The following is a 7,439-nucleotide window of genomic DNA, read 5'->3' on the forward strand; positions in this document are numbered from 1 at the left end:
GCCATCAATGTGTACTTATGATGGGGAATTGTTTCATTTGGACGTGGGGAATTGTTTTAATTTGGACTCTGTGCTTGTGTTTTGAGCCAGTGACCATCGACCTGCATTATATGACTGACAGACAAGAACGGTTTGACCTAAAAATATCAAAATTGAAACTACTGCGGAAACAAAGACACCTACATCTTGGATGCCCTTGAGGCAAGCTAAAACATATCAAAAATTAATTTCAAAGTGAACTATCCCTTTAAATCTTGTTCTTATAGTAACACTAATTTGTTTAGCCAATTTGACTTTGTTCATTCTGTCTTGTGCAGCCAATAAATTCTTGTAAAGGCAACTACAGATTTCTTGTCCAGCAAATGGTCAATTAGCAATACCAGTTTTAATTTGTATTCCTTTCTGAAATATATTTGATTTTTTTTTTTTATAAAGTAAACCTTTTCATAAGCACAACTCTAAAAAAACATCCTTGCAATACCTTCAAATAGATGTGCTCTGAACATCACCACACACTAATAGATAACATAACAGTGACAACAAAATAACAGCAGCTTAAATAAATCCTGCTAACAGAACTGCTAACAGAACACAACATTATTTATTCATGTGTGTTAGGTCTTGTGAGTAAGCACGACACCGTATATCTTCAAAGACCTCGTATTTATTCCGAACAGTAACTTCACATGTTTAACACTAAGACTACATGACACAACAATGTGGCAATGAATACTGGGAGCTCTCAAATCAGTAGCATTGTTCAATATTGTTTAATATATATATATATATTTTAGACAACTGTTTAGGGTGTGCTATATTGAGAATACTGTGAATTCCGTCCCTTTTGGGTTTTGGTAAATGGTTTCCTGATAATAAAAATATTAAAGATGCAAATTGTCGCACTATACTGAGTCTGACCAGTCAGCATCCAAGACTGGAACAACCAATTTTAAAAGGTGTTATGAATCAAATAATATTTTTGAAAACAGACATTTGAGGTCTTACCAAGTAGTCTGCTTGATGGGCACAAGGGTGCAGCAGAGGACCAAAGATTAATGACCCTTACCTCTTCAAAACCTGAAAATGACAGTATAAACACACATGAAGTTATGTCGTCTTTTATGGAGCCATGCACTAAACCTAAACCTATATTTTTTGTTGTTGTTGAAACGTGTTTGAATGGGGTAAAAAAAAAATCGCAAGTTTTGTTTTGAACGTGACAATTATAATATTCACTAAAAATGTTCAACAAGCAAGTATAACTGTTTATAGAAGCTTTTGAGACACGTGAAGGGGGCGAAAATGTGTTTCGAAAAAGGAAAAGGAAAAAAGACTTCCGCAAAGGTAAGTTCAATGTGTTTTGAGAGGGAGGAATACTTGTGAGGAGCCTTTAAGTTCTTGAAAACTCCTTTATGAAAACAGTTGTTCATGATTAAGCTAGTGGTTCAACGGATCACAAAACTCACAGCTCGGATCATATTACGGTTTTTGAGTGACGGATTATTTTTCAAATCAGCAAGAAAAAAAACAAGAAAAAAACAATTGCTCTAAATAAAGTAAGGTCTAACTAGTATTCAGATACAGAATGTAAAATAACACTATAGTGTTCACTGTATAAATTAAATTTAGATTAATCTTTGTGAAAGCTGTGTTTTGTTGTTTGATTAACATTGAGCAGCAGGTATTTATTGGCTGATGTCACTTTAAGACCTAATGCACACATTGCACAGATCCATGATGATACACTTACGATTTCTTTCTCAACTGTTTATGTTCACTTAAGACATAACCGACTGTGTTTACGAGAATATTTGCAGAGAGGGGTATTTTGACGTAATTTTGTTACAGAATGTGTCTATTCTGACATTAAAGTTGATGTTAACACACAACAATGACTGTAAAATATGCATTTTAGATGTTTAGAGTTATGATAGCCTTATAACATTGGGCTAGTTTTGTTATGCAGACCTGACAACCCTGACGTGTTTATACTTTCTCCTAGCTCCTCTGAATGCATCCTTTCTCCTCCTTTGTCGGATCCACGTGGTGCATTTAAATGATGCGTCCTTCATCATGGCATACCTTGATCGGTTTCCAGATCACAAGAAGAAACCATGAATAACCGTTTGAGTGTTGATAAGCAGCCTGTGAAGTGCTTCATTATTCACTTTATGCTGAGATAGAAAAAAAGGTAACACGTGCATTCAAAAATACATATTTGGGCGTTTCTTCAACTAGGGGCACTTTTAGGCTTGTGAAGTTGAATAAAAAAAACTTGTTCAAAAGTCACGTAACACAGTCTCATAAGTTTAAATAATTTGTCTAGTTTTAAGGTCTGTAAGAGGACAAACTTAGATTATAAGAGAAATTGTTAATATTTTACATTTTTTCCGACCTGCAATGAACAAATGTCATTTCCACCACATCTCTATACAGCTGTTATTTAAAAAAAAGAACAACTTATGCCAGTCAAGAATTGTCTAAGATAATTTTCATAACTAGTTTTATCAGTTTTTCCACAATGTACAATAATTATACATTTGTCAATGAGATAAATTAACTGCCCTAAGGACCAAATGGTGAACTGTACACCTGCCACACATTGGTTTGGGCAAGAACTTATTAGAAAATAAATAACTTGAATTTTTATATTAAGTAGAGCATGATCTCGTAAATTGTGGATACATTTTTAATGTGTGATGAAAACTTTTTAAATGTTTTTAAAAAATGTGTGTGGTGATGGAAATGACAGGGTGGTGGTGGAAATGACAATGAATTAACGTGAATGTAGAGAAACAGTAATATTTAGAGAAATATTTATTTGAAAAACTCTTAAACTCATCAGACTCAGTAAAATCAATTCACAAAGTCAATCTACTCTTGCAATCTGTATCAATTGTACTTTGTAATCATAAATGTCATTTCCACCACATGCTGTCATTTCCACCACAGAGGGCAGTGTGGTGGAAATGACATTTCTGTAGTTTTTTGTGAAAAAATGGAAGATAGCTTCACTGATCAGCTTTGAATTAATACTCAGCATTTCATGCATGCAAAACATTCTTATTTAACGTAAAAAAAAAATACTTTTTAAAAACACCCTTGAAGGTACAGCATGTTTTCACCACATGCTGTCATTCCACCACAGAGGGCAGTGTGTTGGAAATGACTGTGGTGGAAATGACATTTCTGTGTTTTTTTTTGTGAAAAAATGGAAGATAGCTTCACTGATTAGCTTTGAATTAAAACTTAGCATTTCATGTATATAAAATACTCTTATTTAACTTACATTTTTTAACTTTTTAAAAACACCCTTGAAGGTACAGCATGTTTGGAAATGACGTAGAATAAATATATTAACTGATCAAGCAATATTTACCTTGATTTTTCTTATTTTGTTCTTGATGAAAATTTAAAATTACCTCCATGTCCAACATGTGCTCTGATGTCTCTGAACATTTCCATATAAACCACCTAAACAATCTTTCACACAAACTTTTTAAAGGGACATTACAGTGTTGTGGTGGAAATGAAACCAATACTGTGCGACAGCTATATTTTGTATAAAAAGTAATATTGATGGTGGTCTCACATTAAATACTATAATATATTTTAATTATTTTTACTAGTGCTTAATTTAGGTATATTACTAGTTACCCGATAAGTCATACATTTAAACTGTATTTTCATTGTTGAAGTTAAAAAGTCTGGGTGTGCGACAAGGAGAAAACAGTGATTTTGACACCTATAAGGATGTTGAAAAGTATGAAAAAATCATAATAGAAAGGTAGTAAAAAGTTTTTAAGGAGGTTTTATTGTTAGTTTGAAAAAGAAAGAGGATTTTGTCCAAAATTGTATGTATTTTTAAAAATATGACCAAAGTACATAAAAGTGCCCATAGTCTAAGAATCACCCATTTAACATTACTTGAATTCTCAAAACATCCCCAGGCAATTTTAGTACATTTCAAATCTGAATTTTTAGTTTAATGGCATGCACTCAGATAAGTGGTTTTAAGATGCAAAGATTTGAAGAGGCAGACTTTTGACATTCGAAAAAAAAAAGAAGAAAAAAAATCAATTGCTCAGGCTGTAATGGCTGTAGCTCTGCCTACACCTTTTTTCATGGCAGTTTGTACAGACCTGCTTTTAATCATGATGTTTTCCTTCTTCTGGCATCCTTCAATTTTCCTTTGGCTGCATTATTGATAATGCGATTACAATTCTACAGGTATGCATCTGTCAGTTTTGTAAAATCTTAGGTCTTTTTTTCATTTTGAGACATCTTTTTTAACAGTGTTTCATTTCCAAGAAGCCTTTGATTCAGTCAGGAATGATTAGGGATCCTATGGATAGGGGATACCTTCTTATATGTGGAGTGGTCACAGTGTGTGTGCCTCAATATTATCTATTCTTTCATTTTGAACAGTCCCACCTGTTCTCCTCGCCGACAATTTCTGTCACATGTGGACACTTATTGTATTTTGCTCAGAGAGGTGATGAGAAAAGGAAGTGAGCTGAAAAAAAAGAAATGAAAGAACAGTGGAAGTATGTCTCCCATGGGAAAGCAAGATAAAAAAGAAAGCTAAGCCTGTGATGTCAGCCATGAAAAGGGTCCTCAACCGTTTCGTCGCTTGAGCAGCTGGAGCTACGCGTTTAATTAATTAGAATTAGTCTGTCACTTTTAGAGGCAAATCGAAAAGGACCATATGACTTTCCTTCAAGGAGAAGTTACTTGCTGAATTGACTTGTTTACACAAGTGTTGGGAATATGAACGCATAGGTACAACTTTTTGTTATTTGAATGAAAGCTAGATTAGAACATGCATGAATGATTGAATGTGTGATTTATGGGAAGGAGAGAGAGAAAGAAAGCAAGCCAGTATCATTGAGACAGAGGAATCTGATGGATTGATTTGTACATTAAGTCACACTTAAACTATTGAGGGTCTGTTTACCTCACACCAAACATGAACCAGTGATCAGTCAAGCAATTTTATCATCCCATTTGGCCTGTCAATGCAGAGACACTCAGCCCACCGCATCAGTGAGAGCACAGGTGGCTTTTTCTGAGAAGATAAATGGTGGCACAACAAGGGTCTATCAGTAGGGAACATTGCATCTCGCTGAGTATTGTCATCAGATGCTCTGGTCTGAGCAGTTAATGGAAGTCACTTAGGCAGCTCACACCAGGGTGGTTTGGAGTCTGGTGGCATAAAGATACACCACAGCATGTAGGAACCTGCATTTTGGTCTTACAAGCTGGTTCTTCCTTGTACTTCCCGTCGTTGCTTAGAATGCTTAAGCACTTAACTGTCCCTTTCTATTAGTGTGTGTAACTGACCAGTTAGCCGGTGTGCTATTGTTTTTCCTAAACAATTTACTTCACGATAATAGCATTTGCAGTTGACCGGAGATGCTCTGGCAGGGAAGAAAGCTGACCTATTGGAAAAGTGACATCCTATGACAGTGGCACTCAGGGCCAGCCTGTGGGTTCCTGGGGAACCAGGGGAGGTCATTAAAATGGGCCCGCCGGTATAAAAATTGCTGTAACTTACAAATATGCATAGAACCACTGCAGTGTGATGAGTGAAATCACACTGTACATACTAAATGTATATATAATTATGCACTGAAAACGTATGGACATATATTTATGGATAAATATTTACTTTACTTTCACATTTCACAAATAATTACAAAGAAACACATTGAATTAAATGTGACATTTTTAAGTGGACTAAAATAATATTTTCTTGTAAAACCAATAATCTTTTTGTTTTATTTACAACTTCAATCATTTTTTTTTTCAGTGTGTATGTAAATGTTTATTTATGTATAAAACTGATTATTCCTTTCATTTAAAAAACAGATTTTGCAGAACATTTTCTTTCTACCGTGATGTAGAAAAAAGAAATAATGTATAAATAAAACTATATAAATTAAACCAGGTATATACATACAAACACATCCCTTTAAAAAAAAAAAAGTGGTATAAAAAATATATCAACTACTAGTAAAAAAAAAAAACCTCTAGTTTTTACTTGTAACTATAAACCAGATCCTTCCAGATAAGCTAGTTTGGTTTAATGACTAACTATTTTCCCTTGACTTCTTTGCATCTCGTCGAGAGTGTCTGGGTTTGTTCCCCATACTGTTTTTAAAAAAATCACCACAAAATGTATCCTTTGACAAGTGTCTGTTTCTGCAATGCAAAAGTGCTTTAAAAAGCACTTTAAATATTTTAAATGCTTTAAATAGCTACACATAATATTTGTTTCTGTTGAGTGCGAGCACTTTTGAGCAAGGAAACTGATAGTTTTGCATGGTGATAGGGGGCTGTATAAATTATGCAGATTACTGTGTTACTATTTTTTTTGTTTAACTGTTTGCAGATTTTCTCTTTATTGCTTTCATCTCCTGTGAGTTCGTATGCTAAACGTTGAGGTCCATGTGTGTTTAGATCCTGACTGAAGTGTTAAGTGATTGCCTGCTTCGCCTATAGGCTCTTGTACCACTTGAAAGTCAGCATAAATGCCCATTATACCTCCATTGTTTGTATATGGAGACTGCGGTCAGAATTATGGACAGAAAATTTCCTCCACTTGATCCAAGTGATTACTTGTCAAATAGGCTCTTACCCTGTATCTGCATAGATACTGTAGCGACAATGGGTAGAAAGCAACCACCAACTAATCTTCTTTTTGAATATTAATTCAAATTCTCTACTTCTCGATGACTGAGGGGGGAAGATTTGTTCAGAACGTCTCATGATCATCACCGGTCTGACTAATTGAAGGAGCCCCCGGCACTAACACATCACTGGTCAATGGCTAGCGTTATGGCCTACCAGGACTGGTTAAGATAAAGACAGTGTCCGCACATTCCAGAGTCAAATCACCAAGACCAGAGCCATAAGTCACCCATGCCGGTGCCAGAGAGTCTGCAAAAGACCCTTTAGAAGAAGAATCGACACCAGCAGATGTTACTGAAACCCCCGACAACATTCCTGAACCCCTCATCATTAAGACCTCTGAACAAACAGAGTTCTGTCTCTTCACCAGAGAACTGATTCTTATCAATAACTATACATAAAATCATTCAAGAACAATTTTCAATGGACTCATGATCAAACAATCATGCAACTACCTAATCCTGGGTTGTTTCCACCACTTATATGTATATTTTAATAAGATAATATGTTTTGATCCCATTTAATTCAGGTAATAGTTATTATATTAACTATTAGAAGGAGTGAATGAATGAAAGTGTGTACTGTTTCATATCAATGCTATCTTACGAACACAACTAGCAAGATGGCTTGAATGATATCGGTGTAATATGTTTTGATCTTCTTTTAATTAGAAATCATGTCTAAACTGTGGCCCCTGTTCTCTCTGTTAGTAAGGAGAGCACAGATAAGCATGATTTACGATCAGA

The sequence above is a fragment of the Rutilus rutilus genome, assembly GCF_951802725.1.
Source record: "Rutilus rutilus genome assembly, chromosome: 2".
Taxonomy (NCBI): Eukaryota; Metazoa; Chordata; class Actinopteri; order Cypriniformes; family Leuciscidae; genus Rutilus; species Rutilus rutilus.